Source organism: Mobula hypostoma, chromosome 8 (assembly GCF_963921235.1).
Source record: "Mobula hypostoma chromosome 8, sMobHyp1.1, whole genome shotgun sequence".
Taxonomy (NCBI): domain Eukaryota; kingdom Metazoa; phylum Chordata; class Chondrichthyes; order Myliobatiformes; family Myliobatidae; genus Mobula; species Mobula hypostoma.
Genome location: NC_086104.1, coordinates 105,901,599 through 105,923,050, shown reverse-complemented (window position 1 = coordinate 105,923,050; position 21,452 = coordinate 105,901,599). Strand labels below are relative to the sequence as shown.

Sequence of the window (21,452 nt, the reverse complement as noted above, 5' to 3'; positions counted from 1 at the left end):
GGGCAGAGAGAGTCCACCAGAAAAGCCAGAAAGTAAGCCGCGGTCTAGTGAGAAGGATAAGGAAGACAGGAAGCAGTTTAGTAGGAAGTCTCCTGGAGTCGTATGCTATAATTGTGGGAAAGCCGGTCACTTTGCGTCCAGGTGCTTTGCCCCAAAGAAGGAGATGGGGAAAGGAAAAACGATGACTCCAACTGGCTGTGTTGAGCCGGCAAACAAACCGCCAGGGGAGAAGAGGTCTGATAGAGTTCAGGAAGGGCGCGAGAAGTTTATTTCGTCTGGATTGGTGTCAGTGAAGGAGGGGTCAAACCCGGTTCCAGTACGGATCTGGAGAGACACTGGAGCTTGTCAGTCACTGATCTTAAGGAGTGTTTTAGACTTTAGTTCAGAGACTGAGACTGGGGAGGTCAGTGTAATAAAAGGTATTAGGAAAGGGACTGAAGCAGTACCTTTGCACCAGATACACCTAAAAAGCGACTTGGTCTCCGGACTGGTCATGATAGGGGTGAGGCCCGATTTGCCGATGGAAGGCGTGGAGGTCTTACTCGGTAACGACCTTGCAGGTGGAGATGTGTGCTCAGCAGAAAAGCTGACGAGCAAGCCTGCCAGGATTGAGGACCCGCCCATGGGCTCACAGGTTTATCCCGTTTGCGCAGTGACTCGGCGCATGTCCAGAAAGGCTGCCGAAGCGAATGTAGATTTAGCTGAGACGTTTTTACCAGCCTTGTACCAGGAGGGGTTAGAAAGTGAGAAGAAGGAGCATAGTGGAGCAGAAGGAAGTGAGGGAGTTGAGGTAGACTTATCATTAACGAGGAAGGAATTTATACAGGCACAGGAACGAGACGAGGAGCTGATGGTTTTGACGGAGACAGCTCTCTCCGAAGCAGAATTAAAAAGGGAGCCAGTGGGCTATTATGTGAAGGAGGGAGTACTAATGAGGAAATGGAGACCAAGTACCGTGCCCGCAGATGAGGAATGGGGGGTGGTGCACCAGGTGGTAGTGTCGAAAATTTATAGGGACGAGATTTTTAACCTGGCCCACAAGATACACCTCGGTGGACATTTTGGGGTGAGGAAAACAATCGATAGAACTATGAAAGAGTTTTACTGGCCGGATAGGAATGAGGAAGGATATTGTTGAATATTGTAGGCGATGTCATTTATGTCAGGTGGTAGGAAAGCCGAATCAGGTCCTGCCTAAAGCGCCCCTTCGACCGATACCCACTTTCGGGGAACCTTTTTCCCAAATAATTGTGGATTTTGTGGGTCCCCTGCCCAGAACTGTGAGTGGGCGAGAGTATGTGATGACTATGATGTGCGCTGCCACCAGGTTTCCGGAGGCTGTGCCCCTGGCAAGCGTCAAGGCTCCCGCAGTGGTAAAGGCGCTTGTGAAATTTTTCCTTACGGTGGGGCTGCCTAGGGAAATCCAGTCAGATCAGGGGAGTGTCTTCACATCTCACACATTCCGACGGATGTTGGATGAAATGGGAGCAAAGCAGATTTTGGCCTCCGCATACCACCCAGAGTCCCAAGGGGTGTTGGAAAGATTCCACGCAACATTAAAGACCATGATTAAAATTTACTGTCAAGAGAACGCTAGAGGCTGGGATGATGCCTTGCCTCTTCTGCTATTTGCCATAAGGGACACGGTTCAGGAGTCATTGGGGTTCAGCCCATTCGAGCTTGTCTTCGGTCATCGGCCCAGAGGATCCCTGACCTTACTGAAAGAGCAATGGTCCAGTCCGGCAGTACAAGTCAATGTGATTGACTATGTTTTAAAATTTCGTGGGAGGCTTAAAAGGATCTGTGACCTTGCCAAAGAAAATCTACGACACTCCGAACCTAAAATGAAACAGTGGTATGATAGATGTGCAAGCCAACAAGTGGTTCAAGTGGGCGATCAGGTCTTAGTTCTATTTACACTGGTAACCAACCCCCTCCAGGCGAGATTCCACGGTCCCTACAAAGTGATTAAAAAGATAGACTCTTTGAACTACGTTATCGAAACGCCGGACAGGCGTAAGCCCACACAATTGATACACATTAACATGTTAAAAGCTTACCACGATCAAAAAACAGATCTAGTTGGTGTTATCACGAAAATTAATGAGACTGGGGTGTCAAATGATAAGGGGAAAATCCACCTTGAAAAGATAAATATGGTGTCGACCAGATTGGAGAACTCTATTGTTTTGGCCAATTTTGCTGATAAGGTCTCTCACCTAACCTCCGAACAGAGCGAGCCGCTGATAAAGCTAATTAACCGGCATGCAGACGTATGTCCGGATGTCCTGAGGCGATGCAAAGGGATAGTGTATGATGTTGTTGTCACCTCAGACCGGCCTATTAAACAACACCCCCATAGGATGAACTTGGAGAAGGGCAAGCTGGTGGAGAAAGAAATTGAACACATGCTAGCCACAGATATTATTAGGCCATCCAAATCGGAATGGGCGTCCCCCTGTGTAGTTGTCCCGAAAGTCGATGGGAGCATACGATTCCGTACAGATTACAGAAAAGTGAACGCCATCACAAAAGCTGACGCGTATCCCATCCCAAGGGTAGACAATTGCATCGATAAAGTGGGGAGAGCTAAGTACATCACAAAGCTCGATTTGCTGAAAGGGTACTGGTGCATTCCTTTAACCAACCGGGCTAGAGAAATCTCAGCATTTGTCACTCCATCCGGGCTATACAAGTATAATGTTTTACCTTTTGGCATGAAAAACGCTCCAGGGACCTTCCAGAGGATGATTAATTCAGTGATAAAAGGGTTAAAGAACGCAGAAGCGTATATTGACGATTTAGTGGTCTGGAGTGACACGTGGGAGGAGCACATTATGGCAGTAGAGGAACTGTTTAAACAGCCGTCTGAAGCCAACCTGACAGTGAACCTCGCAAAGAGTGAATTCGGCCACGCGAAGGTCACTTATCTGGGATTTGTGGTAGGACGGGGCAGCTGGCACCGATGCAGGCGAGGGTGCAGGCTATCTCTGAAGTCCCCACCCCGACAGACAAGAGAGCCCTGAGAAGGTTCTTGGGGATGGTGGGGTACCATCGGAAGTTTTGCAAAAACTTTGCGGATATTACCCTCCCTCTTACTAAGCTCTTGCCGAAGAATGCAAAGTTTGTGTGGAACGATCTTTGTCAACAAGCCTTCGAGAGTCTGAAGGCGATTCTGTGTCACCACCCTGTATTGAATGCAGCTGACTTTTCAAAACCCATCTCCCTAGCAACAGAAGCAGCCGGGGCGGTGCTGTTACAGACAGACAAAGAGGAGATTGACCACCCAGTGGCTTATTTTTCTAAGAAATTTAATTTCCATCAGAGAAATTATTCCACTGTGGAGAAGGAATTACTGGCCATCATACTAGCATTACAACATTTTGAGGTTTATATTTGTCCGGCACGGAAACCACTGGTAATTTACACTGATCACAACCCATTAGTGTTTTTGGCCACTATGAAGGATAAAAACAAAAGGTTACTAAGTTGGAGCCTGGTCTTACAGGAATTTGATATTAAAATAAAACATATAAAAGGAACGGGCAATGTGATTGCTGACTGTCTGTCAAGGTGTTGAAACTTAAAGTTCTCTGTATTAGCCGAATAGCTCATGACCCTGTATATTAGTGTGTATCTAATAATGTGCATTCATGCCCATGATTTTTACCCCGGTAAAAATCCTTTGAAGGGTAGGGGTGTGACGTCAAACAAAGCTATCGGACGATTGATGCTAATGAGAGAGATAAGAGAGACAATGGAGAAATGTTCAAAATGCTAATAAGAGAGGAGAGAGGGATTAATGGAGAAGAAACACAATTCAGAATATTGACAGACCGGTTGCTTTGAACCTGGACTGTTTGAAGTTTGATGGACAGGCGATACCCCAGCAGGGGGATAAAAAGAATAGGTTTGCTAAGGCATGGGACACCACGAGACCACGAGATAACGAGACCCTGGAAAGAGCGGTGTGCCCCCACAAGTTGGTGAAAGTTTGGAGGTCCAGTTCGCGGGAACCGACCATAGGCTCACAGGGTGTAAAGGTACGATTGGTGGGAACCTGGTGTGTGTGTCCACCCTTGCCTGGGTGCTGGGTTCACCACGGAAGAACGATCGTATCTGGAATGGAGGGGTCACAGTCGGTGACCACAGCTGAATAGAAGACATAAAAAAGGGTCTGGTCAAAACCAACTGTGAAGACATCAAAGGTCTGACTGAACTAAATTGCATCCCCCCCCCTCCAACGACACAACAGTGATTACTGCGAACTGTACTAAGCTGAACTGAACTCTGCGTCACTTAAGACTGATCATTTTACCCTTAGACTGCGATAGAGCCTGGTTTGATTCCTATTACCCTAGTTCTGTGTACGTGTGTATTATCATTGCTAACCTGTTGCATTTATATCCTTATGATTAGAGTACTGTGTTACTTATTTCTTTAATAAAACTTTATTAGTTCCTAGTAATCCAGACTCCAATGAGTGGTCCATTTCTGCTGGTTTGGCAACCCAGTTACGGGGTACGTAACAATTTAAAAAGTTAAATTAAATAAGTAGTGCAAAGAGAGAAAACGGAAGTAGTGAGGTGGTGTTCATGGGTTCAATGTTCATTCAGAAATCTGACGGCAGAGGGGAAGAAGCTGTTCCTGAATCGCTGAGTGTGTGCCTTCAGGCTCCTGTACCTCCTGCCTGATGGTAGCAATGAGAAGAGGGCATGCCCTGGGTGATGGGGGATCTTAATGATGGATGCTGCCTTTCTGAGGCACTGCTCCCTGAAGATGTGCCGGATGCTGGGGAACTAGTGCCCATGATGGAGCTGACTGAGTTTACAACTTTCTGCAGCTTGTTTCGATCTGTGTGGTTACCCCTCCCCACATACCAGATGGTGATGCAGCCAGCTAGAATGCTCTCCATGTACATCTGTAGAAAGTTGCGAGTGTCTTTGGTGACATACCAAATCTTCACAAACTCCTAATGAAATATAGCTGCTGTCGTGCCTTCTCTGTAGCCGCATCAATATGTTGGGCCCAGGTTAAATCCTCAGAGATGTTCACACCCAGGAACTTGAACTTGCTCAGTCTCTCCACTTCAGATACCTCTAAGAGAACGGAAGTGTTTTCCCTCGTCTTACCCTTTCTGAAGTCCACAGTCCATTCTTTGGTCTTACTGGTATTGTTGCTGTGACACCACTCAACTCTATGTCTTCTTGTTACTGTCTGAAATAGTTGTGCAGCAAATTTTATAGATGGTATTTGAGCTGTGCCTGGCCACACAGTCGTAGAGCGAGTAGAGCAGTAAAGGACACTCCCATGAGGTTCATCAGGGCTGGATCTCAGTGAGGTGGAGATATTATTTCTGATCCGCTCCGACTGTGGTCTTCTGGTGAGGAAGTCAGGAGTCCAGTTGCAGATGGAGCCCAGGTTCTGGAACTTTCTGCATCAGAACTCTCAGAAGGATTGTGTCAAATGCTGAGATGTAGTCAATAAACAGCAGCCAGATGTAGGTATTTGTATTGTCTAGGTGATCCAAAGCTATGTGAAGAGTCAATGAGATCGCATCCACTGTAGAGCTATTGTGGTCATAGGCAAATGGCAGTGGGTCTAGTTCTTTGCTGTGACAGAAGTTGACCTCTCCAAGCACTGCATCACCATAGATAGGAGTGCTACTGGACGATAGTTGTTAAGACAGCTCACCCTGCTCTTCTTGGGCACTGGTGTGATTGTTGTTTTGAAACAGATGGGAACTTCTGAATGTAGCAATGAGAAATTGCTGGGTAACTGGGTACTGCAGGGATCCTTGTAGCTGTAGTTTTATTCTCCCTTTCAAAGTGAGTATAAAAGGCTTTGAGCTCACCTGGGATTGAAACATCGCTGACAGTCATCGTGTTAGGTTTTGCTTTGTAGGAACTAATGACCTCCAAACCCAACCGGAGTTGACGAGGATCCGATTCCACCTCTATCCTCAATCCAAACTGTTCTTGAGATAGCCCTCTGTAAGTTTGACCTGATCTCTAGAAGTACAGCCAGGTGATCAGACCTTCCAAAGTGTGAGCATGGGAAGCCACGGTTAGTGTTCCTGATGGTGGTGTAATAGTGGTCTAGTGTGTTGCCTCCCCTAGTTTGACAAGTGATTTGTCGGTGATAGTTAGTTAGAGATGTTATCAAGCTGATCTGGTTTAGAAACCCCAAAATGATGAGGAAGGCATCAGGATGTGCTGTTTCATGCCTGTTGATTACATCAGTCAGTTCATCTACAGCCTGTTTGACACGGGCCCGAAGTGGGAAGTACACCGCTACCAAGATGGTGGCTGAAATCTCCCGCAGCAGGAAAATGGACGACACTTCATCACGAGATGTTCCAGATGGTGTGAGCAGGACTGGGACAGCATCACCATGTTTGTGCACCACGAGGAGTTAATCATAAAGCATACTCCTCCCGCTCTGCCTTTGAAAGACTCAGCAGTCCTAACTTGGTGGTGAATCGTGAAGCCAGTGAGCTGTATTGTTGTGTCCAGAAAGACGGGGGACGTCCAAGTCTCTGTAAAACAAAAAATACGACAGTCCTTGATGTCCCTCTGGTATAGCGACCTTTGACTTTATTTACCAGAGACTGTATGTTTGCCAGCAGGACAGTTGGTAGTGCCTGTCAAACCCTCAGTCCTTCAAACAAACTTTCAAACCTCTCTTTCCACTGCATCCTCTCTTTCCACTGTCCTAAAGGGCAACTGCACTTGTGACCAGAGACTGCCGTCAGAGATTCGTCAACATGGAGTCGCAATAGATTTTTTAAACACCTTAAAGCAGTGTTACTTATTGTATTGTCCATGGCTCTAGCTGCTGATTTCAGCTGTAGCAGTATAAAACAGGAATCGGAGCTGCTCACATGAGTCGCCTTCTTGATGGCGCCCAGAAGTGTTCCTGACAAGGGAGGTCGGTCTGCTTGGCAGGTCAGACTCACTTTCAGTTGACTCTATTGCAAAAGTATGATGGATGGGTCTCCAATCAAGTTGTAGTTGTGTCAGTCACTCACATCTCCAAAGGGAGACGGAGCCGAGTGACGATGGTGCTAAACGGCGACTCCTCTGCTTGCATCTTCAGAAACAGCTCTGTTTCCATCTTTAATATCTCTATTTTTCCCTCTCAAGGTTCTTTTGAAGATCCTGACCTGGAGTTACATGCTGACTTTGGTTCTTTGCAGGAATAGGACCCGCTCTCGGGGTTTCATAACTGGCCGCTGTTCAGCACGCCAAGGGCTCAGCCTAAGAGTCCGGCTCGGATTTGGAAACCCAGGATCTTGGGGCCCTGGAGACGGGTAGATCGAGGGTCAGTGTCATGGCAGAAGACCCGTGTGTCATCGGGGGAGTTGAAATATCTACGGCTGTGTGCCCAAGACCCAAGATCTTTGAGATCTTCAGGCACAGAGCTCTAAAAAAGCAACGTAATGGACTTTTAACATCGTAAACCAGCGAGTTGTTTGTTATGTCTCCCCGCTCACTGGGAAAATGGAAACACCCCCTTCTCCTTTATTAGGGAGAGAGAGAACCTGTGGTATGTCAAATGCTGGGTGAAACGAGAAGTCTTTGGGGTAACTGCAAGTCTGTGTCTTTGCTATTGCTTTGCTCACGCTTGAGTGTTCAGGGGTGGTGTCAATGCTTTGTTTTTGCCGGTGGGGGGAGAGGGATCATTGCTTGCTGCCGCTTACACGCAGGAGAGGGGAGCTGGGGGGGGAGGACTTTGGGGTTCTAACATTTATCTGTCGTTCATTCTTTGGGGCACTCCTCTGTTTTCGTGGATGGTTGTGAAGAAAAAGCATTTCAGGGTGTATATTGTATACATTTCTCTGACATTAAATGGGCCTTTGATCCTTTGAGATGCTGAACCTCCTGATTTTACCACATACAACTTCAATGTGGCTTATTGGCTGTTGTGTTTCACTGTTACGAATGTTAATCCCACAGGAGTTATCTTTTCTCTGGTATAAGTTCTTAGTTGTATATCTGCAGGCTTTAGTTTGGTATTTTTGAAATGCCATTTCTGCAATGATTGAGACAGCTGAGCCAGTATCCAATTCCATTTTCATTAATTTACCGTTCACTCCTGTTGTAAGCCATAATGCTTGTCGATTGTCAATTTTCACACTGTAAATCTCAAGGCTACACAGTCCTGTGAGACTTTAATCATTATCAGTGCACAGATTAGCGGTCTTTTTTTTGTAACTTATTTTTTATTGAAATTCAGCTTCATACAAACATTTCCATAAGATGTATTTTAGATAATGTATGTATATATTATATATTCATCTTTGCCACAAATCTCCAAATAGTATTTTTCTGAGGTATACACTTATAGAAAAGAAAGAACAAACAAGAAGAAAACTATGTACAAGTAGGGAGTGATTTTTTTTACAACATAATCATTGATATGTGAGAATAAAATCAGGCCTATAGGGTGTTATGTAGTTAAACCATTTTTCCCAATATGAATCAAATTGTTCCAATTTATGATTGACAGGTGCTCTTATCGTCTCCATTTTGTAAATGTCCATTGTAATTTCCATCCATGCGTTTAAAGTTGGGCTCTCCTGTGATAACCATTTCCTGGTAAGAGTCTTTTTACCAGCCACCAGCAGTATATTCATGAAATATTTATTTATTTTCAACCATTCTTGAGGTATATACCCAAAATATATGGTCTTACTCTCTAAAGGTATTTCACATTTAAAAATATCTTGTAGGGCATTGTGTATCCCACTCCAATAGTCTTTGATAATGGGGCAATCCCAGAAAATATGGTAACGGTTTGCATTTTGATTTCCACAATTTCTCCAGCAAACAGGGAGGTTACTATCATAATGGGATTTCTGAGAGGGTGTAATAAAATATCTTATCAAGTTTTCCTATTCAAACTCCCTCCATTTCTGTGAACTGGTACACTTCCATTGATACCTTTATATTATTGTCCATTCTTCCTCAGATATAGTTATCCCTCCTTCCTTCTCCCATTTTATTATCAAGATATATATGGCAAGGTAAAAGGCCTAGAGTTCGTCTCAAAACTTTGCAATTAGCTAAGGGAAAGGAGGGATGGGGCCTACCTACTCTTCTAGATTACTATTTTGCAGCACAGTTGAGAGCTGTGATATGCTGGTGCAACCCATCGTATGGCGCTCAATGGAAAAACATTGAGGAGAAGATTTTTCATCCCCATACAGGCAATTTTGCCTGATAGCAACCTACAAAGTTATATAAATACAATTGATAACCCATGGGTGAAATGGACTCTTAAAATATGGAAAACTATTATAAAAGAATACAAACTTTAAGGAGATATTGTAATTCTTAAATGGTGTGCATATGACTCGGATTTTATGCCGAATAAACTGGATGCTAGATTTAAGGACTGGACAGCTAAAGGAATAACAGCTCTATGCAATATAATGAAAGAAGGAACACTGTTCAGTTTTGAAATGCTTTAAGAGAAATACTTATTAGAAAAACAAGATTTTTATCAGTATTTGCAGATGCAACATTATGTTAACAGAAGGGTGAAAAAATGTAACCGAGGCAAGTACATGTTTGATAGAACTATTTAGAAAAGCATATAATTAGTGGTCTTTTTAAAACTGCAGCATGTCTTTTTTACGTTTATCCCTTCCCTGTGCAGTCCATTTATGATTGTCTGCCTGAAATTCTCTTTCTATGAGTCCTACTTCGTTGCATTTTCTCTGCAAGTTTTGCCTTTGAACTACATTGGTCTGGTTTATGTGAGCCCCTGCCACAATGGTAACATGGCTTGTTCAGCCAGGTTGGCCTCCTTCTAGACCAGGGATTCTTAACCTTTTTTATTCCCTGGACCCCTTTGACAGTCCAATGAAGCCTATGGACACCTTCTCAGAATAATATATTTAAACACTCTATATAAAGTAAAATACATAAGATTTCAAAAGACACCAATTATATTGAAGTAGCGATCAAAGTATTAGAAATAACAAGAGAAAATCTGCAGATGCTGGAAACGTCTTGAACCTCCGGTAACACCATCCCCCCCACACACCTTCACCATTCCCCATTCCCATTATCTCCTTACCTGCCTATCACTTCCCTCTGCTGCTCCTCACCTTTCCTTTCTTCCATGGCTTTCAGTCCTCTCCTAGCAGATTCCGCCTTCTCCAGCCCTGTATCTCTTTCACCAATCAACTTCTCACCTCTTTACTTCACCCCTCTCCCTCTCCTGGTTTCACCTATCACCTTGTGGTTCTTCCTCACCCCCCCCCCCACACCTTCTTACTCTGACTCCTCATCTTTTTCTCCAGTCCTGCTGAAGGGTCTTGGCTTGAAACGTTAACTGTACTCTTTTCCATAGACGCAGCCCGGCCTGCTGAGTTCCTCCAGCATTTTGTGTGTGTGTGTTGCTTGTGATATCATAATATACATGCCTCTTTATTCATGTATTAACAAACAAGACTATACATTTAAAATATAAGTAAGGTGAAATTAAATTTTATTTTTTAAAGACATCAGTGTGAAGGCTGTTGTTGCACAGCTTGAATAAGAACATTAGACTGTGGGGTGGTCTTTGACAAAGCAACATGCACATCAAGTTGGACGTCCAATCGATTTTGATTTTTTTGTTTGAATGGTTATAAGTGTTGAAAATCCTTCTCTCAAGGAACACCAGAATACTCCAAGGTTTTTTGAGTTAAACTCCAGCTGTAGTAAGCTTTTTGTTCTAAGATCAATGAGTTCATCTTTGGCTAGATCAACATCTTCAATACAATATATGTCAGAAAGAAAGGGTTTGTGGATCCATGGTTCAATTTTAATGCCATCAAGACGGAAGTAACTTCTGAAAGAGTTCTTAAGTGTTTTTAGGTGTTCACAGATGTCTCCCTTCAAAGAAATTGACAGAGAATTTGGTATTTCACCTCCATCTTGGTAAAGCACTTCCTCCAGCTTTTGAAAGTTTGCAAAGATGTCAGCCTCTACTCTCTTCTTCCATATTGGCAGCTTGGCCAAGAAAGCTTGTAAATGTTAATGGTGTAGCATCCATGATGGTGACTTCAGGACCTTGAACTGAAAGATTTATTTCATTCATATTGTTATAAGTATCTACTAGGTAAGCCAACCCAGTTACAGTCCTTTTGTTTAAACAGTTCCAAGAGTGGGGTATCTTTTTCTTTTAGAAAAAGTTAAACTTCTGTCCTTTAAACAAATGTTTCAAGAATTTTCCACTTGAAAGCCAGTGAACTTCTGTGTGGGAGAGAAGCACTTCATATTCTGTACCCAATTTTTGATGAAGTCCTTAAAATTGCGATTATTCAGAGACTTTATTTCTTATAAGGTTGATGACTTTCATGGCTGTTGACAAAACTTCTTTCAGGGTTTTTGGAAGAGTCTTTGTTACCAGTGCATGGCCATGTAAAAAAACAGTGAGTGACGACAATATCCTTTTTCAGTAAAGTAGCAAAACCAGAAGGATTACCAAGGCATCACAGGAGCTCCATCTGTTCAAGGAATATGAAGTTTTTCTCCCCCATAAAGTATTGTTTGGCAAAAAAAACTTTTTGCCATTTTTAAAATGTCGATGATCTTTGTGGTTTCCAAAAGGGACGCAGTTCAGCGCTGTCTCGATGGCTGCAGCCCACAGCTGCAGAGTCAGTTCACCACTGAAGTGCCTTGATGTGTCATAGGGCAGTGGCTGGGAACGGACCCAAGTGCAAGACACAGACACTGAAGTACTAGGGACAGGACTAGGATACAAGGTGAGGGCAAGGACATGGACATGAAAACCGGGAACCCAGAGCAGGATTGGACAAGAGAGCTAGGAGCCCGGGCTTGGACTCTGAGCCAGAGACTGGACAAGGACCCAGAACCTGGGTCTTGCCTCTGGCTCGGACCCCAGAACTAGGCAAGGATGAGGCTTGGCTGGCTGGCAGGATGAGGCCGGAGTCTTAAGGCTTGAGGCTAGAGGCTAGAGGCTCGAGGTGAGGCTTGGCAGGAGGCAGGAGGCTGGAGTCTTAAGGCTTGAGGCTAGAGACTTGAGGCGAAGCTTGGCAGGAGGCAGGAGGCTGGAGATGAGGTTTGAGGCTAGAGGCCAAAGACTTGAGGCGAGGCCTGGCAGGAGGCAGGAGGCTGGAGGCTGGGGTCTTCAGGCTTGAGGCTAGGCAGAAGGCTGGAGACGGGAGGCGAGGCTAGGCAGGAGGCTGGAGACTGGAGGCAAGGCTAGGCAGGAGGCTGGAGACTGGAGGCAAGGCTTGGCAGGAGGCTGGAGACTTGAGACGAGGTTTGGCAGGAAGCTGGAGATTTGAGGCTCCTCCTGGGTATGGCGCGGTTCTCCTGGGCAGGGCGTGGTTCTCCTGGGCAGGGCGCGGTTCTCCACCCAACAGAGGCAAGGGACAGGAAGGGACAGAACCAACTGTAAGTAATGGCAATACAGCCTGACTTACCCAGCGGAGGCAAGGGACAGGAAGGGAGCTAGGTACGGGGTGGCTCCAGGACAAGACAGCAAGACAAGGCAAGGCTTCAGGCAATGCAAGGCAAGACAGAACTTCAGGCGAGGTGAGAGTTACTGGCAAGACAAGGCAGGGCTTCAGGCCAGGAAACAGAAGGTAGGGGAAGGGATACAAGGAGTAAGGACAAGAACAATCCAGCAGCCACATCCTGGTCTCTGAAGGTATTTATGCAGCCAGTCCCAACAAGCATCAGCTGCCTCAATTAGAGCTCAACAAGAACAGAAACAGGGTAGACAGGAAAACCTGGAGCAAGGGTCGATGGACCGGACCATGAACTGGAAAACGGATTTCACGGACCGGACCATGACATGATGAAATTGCGCAATAATAAAACAAAGGTAAACAAAAAACACAGGGAACATGAGCTGCAGTGACCCTGAAATTGAGAGCACGGCTGCAGAGCCTGTTCACTACTGAGGTGAGCAAGGCCCGATGGCCGCAGGGTAAACCTGGTGGCATGGGACCAAGACTCCTGCACTTCCCGCCCAATGGCAGCGGTGAGAAGTGAGAGAGACCTGTCAAACACAGGCAGACAAAGCTGAACACCAAGCAACACACATAAAATGCTGGAGGAACTCAGCAGGCCAGGTAGCATCTATCGGGAAAAGTAAACAGTCAACGTTTCGAGCCAAGACCCTTCATCAGGGTTGGAACAAAAGACAAGAAGTCAGAATAAGAAGGCGGGGAGAAAGGAAGAAGAAGTACCAGGTGGTAGGTGATGGATGAAACCGGGAGAGGGAAGGGATGAAGTAAAGAGCTGGGAAGATGATTAGTGAAAGAGATAAAGGGCTGAATAAGGGGGAATCTGATAGGAGAGGGTGGAAAACCATGGAAGAAAGGAAAAGGGGAAGGAGCACCAGAGGGAGATGATGGGGAGGTAAGGAGATAAGGAGAGAGAGGAAAACAGGAATGGAGAATGGTGAGGGGGGGGGGGCAATTACCAGAAGTTCAAGAAATTGATGTTCATGCCATCAGGTTGAAAGCTACCCAGATGGAATAGAAGGTGCTTCTCCCCCATCCTGAGTGTGGCCTCATTGTGGCAATAGAGGAGGCCATGGACTGACATGTCAGGATGGGTACGGGAAGTGGAATTAAAATGGGTGGCCACTGGGAGTGCCACCTCACCTGGAAGGACTGTTTGGGGCCCTGAATGATAGTGAGGGAGGAGGTGTAGGGACAGGTGTAGCACTTGTTCCACTTGCAAGGGTAAGTACCAGCAGGGAGGGACAAGTGGGTAAGGGAGTTGCATAGGAAGCGATCCCTGTGGAAAGCGGAAAGTGGGGGTGAAGAAAAGATGCTCTTGGTGGTGGGATCTCGTTGGAGATGGCGGAAGTTGTGGATAATTATGTGCTGTCTGCGGAGGCTACTGAGGTGGTAGGTGAGGAGAAGAGGAACCTAATCCCTGGTAGGGTGGCGGGAGGATGGGGTGAGGGCAGACGTGCATTAAATGGAAGAGATGCGGTTGAGGACAGTGTTGATGGTGGAAGAAGGGAAGCCCCTTTCTTTGAAAAAGGAGGATACCTCCTTAGTTGTAGAATGAAAAACCTCATCCTGAGAACAGATGTGGTGGAGACAGAGGAATGGAGAGAAGGGGATGCCATTTTTACAAGTAACAGTATACAAGTATAGTCCAGGTATCTGTGAGAGTCGGTGGGTTTATAATAGATATCAGTATAAACTGTCTCCAGAGATAGAGACAGAGAGACTGAGTAAGGGGACGGAGGTGTCAGAAGTGCACCAGGTGAATTTGAGGGCCGAACTACTACAGCACACCCCTCACGTGCGGGTTTGATGGTGAATTGAGGATTGGTGTGGAGAGAGTGGAGACCAGTACGTTCAGAAGGGGTGAGCTGAGCACCTGCTCAGTTTCCACTCTTGTCCTCAATAATGTGAATCTTTCTTTACTGTTTAATCGATGTGGAGCAAAGGAGCTGACCACAGGTTCGTGCTCCGCCGTCAGGAATCGACGCAGCCACCCCTAGTGATAGCCGCCACCCCCCTGCCCCCGTAGCAGTTCTCATTCTCGTCGTATCTCTCAGAAGATTGCAAAAGGGCCGGATTGTTTAATTGGCTCAAAAATATATCCTTAACAGTGAAATTACAGGCTGCAATCGATCACCGTGTAGAAGAGATATTTCTAGACAAAGAAGAGTGTCTAGTTGTGTTGTGAGCAACACATTGCTGTTGGTCTCTGGTGCCATCATGTCACTTCTTCACTCAGAGGGTGGTTAGAGTGTGGAGCAAACTGCCAGATCAAGCAGCGGATGTGGGTTCGATTTCACCCTTTAAAAGAAATTTGGGTAAGTACATGGATATAAAGGATATGGAGGGCTATGGTCTGAGTGCAGGTCAATGGGACAAGGCAAATTAATGGTTTGACGTGGACTAGAGGGGCCGAAGGGCCTGATCCGGTGCTGCCGACACACACAAAACGCTGGAGGAACACAGCAGGCCAGGCAGCATCTAGGAAAACAATACAGTTGACATTTCGGGCCGGAACCCTTCGGCAGGACCTGTTGAGTTCCTCCAGCATTTTGTGTGTGTTGCTCGGATTTCCAGCATCTGCAGATTTTCTCTCGTCTGTGATTCTGTGCTGCAACGTTTTATGACTCTATTACTCAAGACAGGCGTATTCTTTGGCATGCAGCCTCCAGTGGAGTCAGATGTCAGACGTTGGGCCTTTGACTACATCCGTGGACTCGCAGAGATTTGCAACCTTGGGGCTCAGGCCAACAAGTCTCAACATCCAGACTTCGAACTCGATCCTCGGTATTGACTCTGGATTTTTAAATCACTCGCCTTCTATCCCATAATATAAAGATACCTTTAGAGAGTAGATCTTGGGCAGCAGCACACCATTGATATAAATCCTGGCGGAATTTACACAGAGAATTACAAGTAAATTATAATTTAAGTGGAATAGTTCTACAAAATGTCACGGTATAAAGGGACCTGGGGGCTCCTTGTACATGGAATACAAAGGGCTTGCATTAACACATAATTAGGAGTTTGAGAAGAAGCATCCTAAAGCAACCGTGGCTGACAAGGGAACAGACAAAGGAGGATTATGTAAGCAAAAGAGAGGGCATACAATATAGCAAAAATTAGTGGAAAGCCAGAGGATTGGGAAGCTTTTTTTTAAAAAAAAGCAGAAGACAACTAAAAAAGTAATAAAGGAAGGGAAGATGCATTATGATAATATAAAAGAGGAGACCAAAAGCTTTTTTCGGAACTAGAAAGAGTAAAAGGGAGGCAAGAGAAATTACCCATCATGTTCCCCTTAAACATTTCATCTTTCTCCCTTAACCCATGACCTCTCGTTGTAGTCTCACCCAGCCTCAGTGGACAAATCCCGCTTGCATTTGTTATAATAACCTCATAATTTTGTATACCTCCATCAAGTCTCCCCTCAATCTACGTTCAACCATTCAGCCTTTCTCTTTAACTGAAGTCCTCAAGTCCTGGCAGCGCCCTTGTAAATTTTCTTTGCACTCCTTCAATCTTACTTACGTCTTTCCTGTAGGTATATGATTAAAACTGCACACAATACTTCAAATTAGCCTCACCAATTTATACAACTTCAACATAATATCCCATCTCCTGCAATCACTACTTTGATTAATGGAGGCCAATGTGCCAAAAGCTTTCTTTATGACCCTATCAACCTGTGACGCCACTTTCAATGAATTATGGACCTGTGTCCTATATCCCTTTGTTCTGCTGTGCTCCTCAATGCCGTACCACACACTGTGTAAAAACTACCCTGGTTGGTCCTTCCAAAGTACAACACTTCTCACTTGTCTGCATTAAATTCCATCTGCCATTTCTCAGCCCACTTTTCCAGCTGGTCCAGATCCCACTGCAAGCTAATGTAGTCACCCTCATCATCCACTACACCCCCAATCTTGTTGTCATTCGCAAATTTGTTGATCTACATTATCATCCTGATCGTTGATATAGATGACAAACAACAATGGACCCAGCACCGATCCCTGTGGCACTCCACAAGTCACAGGCAACCATCTACTACCACTCTCTAGCTTCTCCAATGAAGCCAATGTCTAATCCAATTTACTACCTCTTCCTGAATGGCAAGTGACAGGAATTTCTTGACAAACATCCCATGCAGGACTTTGTCAAATGCCTTGCTAAAGTCCATGTAAATACTGTCCACTGCCTTGCCTTCATCAACTTTCCAGGTAACTTCCTGAAAAAACTCTCTAAGATTGGTTAGACATGACCTGCCATGCACAAAGCCATGACTATCCTTAATCAGTCCATGTTTATCCAAATACTCAAGTAGCCAGTCCCTTAGAATAACTTCCAATAACTTTCCCACTACTGATGTCAGGCTCACTGGCCTGTAATTTCCTGGTTTATTCTTAGAGCCTTTCTTAAACAATGGAGCAACATCAGCTATCTTCCAATTCTCCGGCACCTCACCTGTGACTAAGGATGCTTTAAATATCTCTACCAGGGACCCTGCAGTTTCTGTACTTGCCTCCCACAGGGTCTGAGGGAACAACTGGTCAGGCCTTGGGGATTTATCCACCCTAATTTGCCACAAGACAGCAAACACCTCCTCCTCTGTAATCTGTATGGGGACCATGACCTGACCTGGATTGGAAGGCTGTGTGTATGTGTGAGTGGAAGGGAGGAACAGGGCTTGCTTTGTTGCTTGTTCTATTCTGTGTTGTTCTGCCAAACACTGTGGGCATGTGATGTTGGTGCTGGAATGTGTGGTGACACTGGCGGGCTGCCCCCAGCACACCCTTGACTGTGTCGTTTGTTAACATAAGTCATACATTTCACTGTATGTGTCGATGTATATGTGATAAATAACCTTGAATCTGGAACCCACAAACAACTAAGTGTAATATCCAAGTATCTAACTTGATCCTAGAACACTGGAAGCCAGATGCTAAGGGCAAACCCATGGACTGCCTGATTTGGCACAGGCAAATCTTCTTATTCCTACCTTATTGTGATCCTTCTTCATCCCCTAGTGGCCAATGTACAGTATTTATCTCCTCAGGAGTAAATTGTGGTAATTCTCTGTCCTCTGGGGTGTAAAGTCCAAAAGTTTGCTCCTCTCTGGAGTTCAGTTCCAAGTATTCCATTCTGGGACATTGGTTGATGTGTGCAGTTCTGGTCACCTTGCCATAGGAAAGATGTAGAGAAGATTCACAAAGATGTAGGAGTGTGTCATTATGAGTAGAGACAGGAGAAGAAATTAAGAGGGGTCATGACCGTCGTATATAAAATTAAACACACTATAGAGGCAGCATAAAAGAAAAAAAGAGAAGGCATACAATGTGGCAAAATTAGTGGGAAGCCAGCGGATTAGGAAGACTTTAAAAGGCAACAGACGACAGCAAAGAGTGCATTAAGGGAGGAGAAGATGAAATACGAGTGTAAAATAACCATTAACATAAAAGAAAATTCAGAAAGGTATTTTTAGAAACATAAAGAATCAAAGTGAGGCAAGAGTGGACAGTGGAACGCTTGAAAATGATGCTGGAAAAGTAGCAATGGGGAACGGGGAAATGACGAGGAGTTAAATAAGTACTTTGTCTCCGTCTTCACAATTGAAGATGTTATGTTTTCTAACTTCAAAACATAAAAACTAATTGAAAGAAAAACAAGAGAGCTGGAATGTGAGTCTAACTTTGCTTTTGCTGACGTGATGACATATGCCATTTACATACTTTTACAGATGACATGCCAATTATATTATGTAAAAACAAAGAATGCTTAATTAAATTATATATTGCTCAAATATTATGAAATATTAGATACACAACACTATTCACTGCTTAGCTATAAACCCCAACCCAACTCAATATAGAATTTAGAGATCATGGGTTAAGAGTGAAAGGTGAAATATTTAAGAGGTGTATGGGGTGTTCAGAGAGGGGTAGCATCTCTGGTGAAGAGGTTTGTTGTGTCCATTCTGGGGCAGATCACTCACTTTTGGTCCTTACCAGACACTCAGATCTCACCTGTGGCTCCAAGTAGCTGTTTGCATACAACGGCGGCCCAGCCCCGGTGCATCGCTTCGCCAAGCGGGCTGATCCAGGGGAGGGTGGCCGGCAGCCTCATACTGTGGTGAGGCAGGGTCATGCCTGTCCTAGCTTGCGAAGTCAGGTCAAGTGGAATGGGCAGATGAGATCTCCGGTGAGATCCAGTGGCTAGGAAGGCAACACTGCAACACTCCATGGAGAGAGAAGGACATACGAGGCATAGAAGATGTCATGGCCATCCAGTGCAACTGCAGGAGACACAGTTTGTGATGTTTGTTCATACCACTGGACTCCAACTTCTGAAGTCAAGGGAGTGGAAATGCCCCAGTGCAACTGTTTTTCCACTTTAGAAACTCTCTTGCACAGGTTTCCTGTTATTGTTGGACACAATGGGCAACCACCACAGTAGAATCAATTTTAAATTGTCCCATTCAGGCCTAAGGACTGTGGAGGTTTCTTACTCTTGTGGGATAATCTCTTTCCTGGTAAGGGGATCACTCTGCATGGCAGGTGAGACTTGTGGCTGGTAGGAAGATAGGAAGATAAGATAGGAAGAGTGTTTGGTTTGTCTCTGCACATGCATGTGGTGGAATGCAGAAGGATGAGACCCATACAGCTTTGCACAGTACTGTGGTAATTTTACATTTTGCACTGTACTGCTGCCACACAAAAAAAAAGACCATGACATATGTGAGTGATGATAAACCTGATTCTGTTATAGGTCTCTATCATGGACTGAGAGTGGGAAGGGGGCAGGGAGAGGGGAATCCTGGTTGGGAAAAGGGGAAGGGTGAGGGAGAGAATGGGAAGCACCAGAGAGACATTCTGTAAAGATCAATAAACTAATAGTTTGGAGTCAAATGACCTTGGCTGGCATCTCAGGGTTGAGCGTGTCTTCAACCACACCACCGCCTGCCCCAGCACTCCTTCTCTGCCACCTGTGCCACCCTCGCCATTTCCAACATCCTTTGCTCGCATGAGATTTGCAAACTCGATTTCTGCTCCACGTTGTCAAGTACAGTACTGTGCAGAAGTTGTAGGCACCCTAGCTATATTTATGTGCCTAGGACTTTTGCACAATAGTGTGCCTGCCTCCAGCACTTCCCCTGGCAACCCGTTCCAGACTCGTACCACCCTCTGCATGAAAAGCCTACCTTTCAGCTTCTCCCCTCTCACCTTAAATACGCATTCCCTGCTTGGAGATTCCCCTACCCCGGGGAAATGGTTCCTATTATCTCTCCTATTTTATAGACCTCTTCATCATTCCATAGACCTTCATAAGGTCACAGTTCAGCTTCCTACATAAGTGTGAATAAACCCACCCTGTCCAATCCCTCCTTATGACTCCACTGGGACAATGATCTTCAGGTGCAGCTCACCTGACTCTCCCTCAGGGATACCTGTGGTGTGGCACACATGGGTGCCCGTTGCAGGTGAGGCTGGTGTATCGTTAAACACACCTCTCAGAAGAATTGAGGGAATACTTCTGTCGGTGAATCTTACAATGCAGTCCTCATTCTACAGTGGGACTGGATTAGATTAGCCTTTTCACTGCAGCCGTTGTGGAAGAAGGCAGCAGCCCTCAGGCGTCCCAAAACAGGGCACTCTTTTTGCTAAGAGTGTTCTTGTTTCTGGGCTTTTGAAGAGGAGATTCATCAGACCACCATTCCTGAAAAGCTTTTCCATTGCAACTGGGGCTTCTGGCACATTTCAAAAATCTTAAATGATTGATCAGATTTTAAAAATCTTAAATGATCAGATTTTATGGGTTAAATCTGATGTCGCTTTCTGTGGATGAAAGCATTAGTGACTATCACAAGGACCCCTTGGAGACAGTAGAGATAAGCCAGCCACCATATGATCTGTCATCGAGATTATTTCCGATAAAGAACTTTGTGGCTGGACAATGGACCAGATTGAGAAAAAGTTGGTTTGAAGAACAACTTCATGTTCTGCGGGGCCTTCAGTCAGCAAGCACTCAATCGTGGGGTAATGATGCTGAAAGTGGACAAGGTGTGCACAGGTCACAATGTAGATGATATTGCTGAGACAGTCTTGATGAATTTCCTGTGTGGAGATTTGCTTATTTTCTTTGCTGTGCTGCGATTACTAGGGGTAATGAAGGGTCAATTCCTCATTGCAAACTGCTCAAGTATGCTCATGAGAAAGAGAGTGAAGTGTATGCCTACTTCAAGAACCTGGACTTACTTCTTCACTGAGTGTGTATATTGCCCTAATGCAGTTTGGGGCTGTGCCCGTACTTTCCTGGAAGATCGGGAGTCAATCTGGCAAAGTGCTCCTTTGGATATGATTCACTCTGGTGAAAACCTCTCTGTGAAGGAGGGTGTGAAGATGCTCGAACAAGGCGCCCATGCATGCTGTGGTTACGTGTCCAGCCGAGGGCTCTGCAAGGCTCGTATTCTTTTGGAGGGATTCAACCGGGAGCTTCCCAAACCTGGCATTGGCAAGCATGCAAGACTGCATAGCCCACTGCTAAACAAGGGACCACTCACTGAGGCAGCGAATGAGTCAAGAGCAGCTGAGTTTTGAATATTTTCTGCTAATTTAACATTTAGGATTAAATTATGTAACTTATTTGCCTGAAGCTGCCTTAAAATGTGAAGTGGCCATTTTCTAAACAAGGTGTTTTTATCAATCTGAATCAAGAACCCATGGTATTACAGGAAAGATGCTAGGATGGATAGAAGGTTGGCTGATTGGCAGGAGGCAAAGAGTGGGAATAAAAGGAAACTTTTTCTGTGTTCTACAGGGGTCTCTGTCTTATTATATGTCGATGATTTGGATGATGGAAACAGGGAGTCTGCAGAAGGACTTGGACAGATTAGGAGAATGGGCAAAGAGGTGGCAGATGGAATACAGTGTAGGGGAGTGTATGCATGGTCATGCAGTTTAGAAGA

The 21,452-nt window shown here is 45.2% G+C and overlaps 1 pseudogene; it reads left to right on the top strand.

Moving 5' to 3' along the window:
• The window catches only part of LOC134351178 (cytoplasmic tRNA 2-thiolation protein 1-like), a 33,389-nt pseudogene extending 12,305 nt beyond the window's left edge, over positions 1-21,084 (top strand).
• Positions 21,085-21,452: the final 368 nt, after the last annotated feature.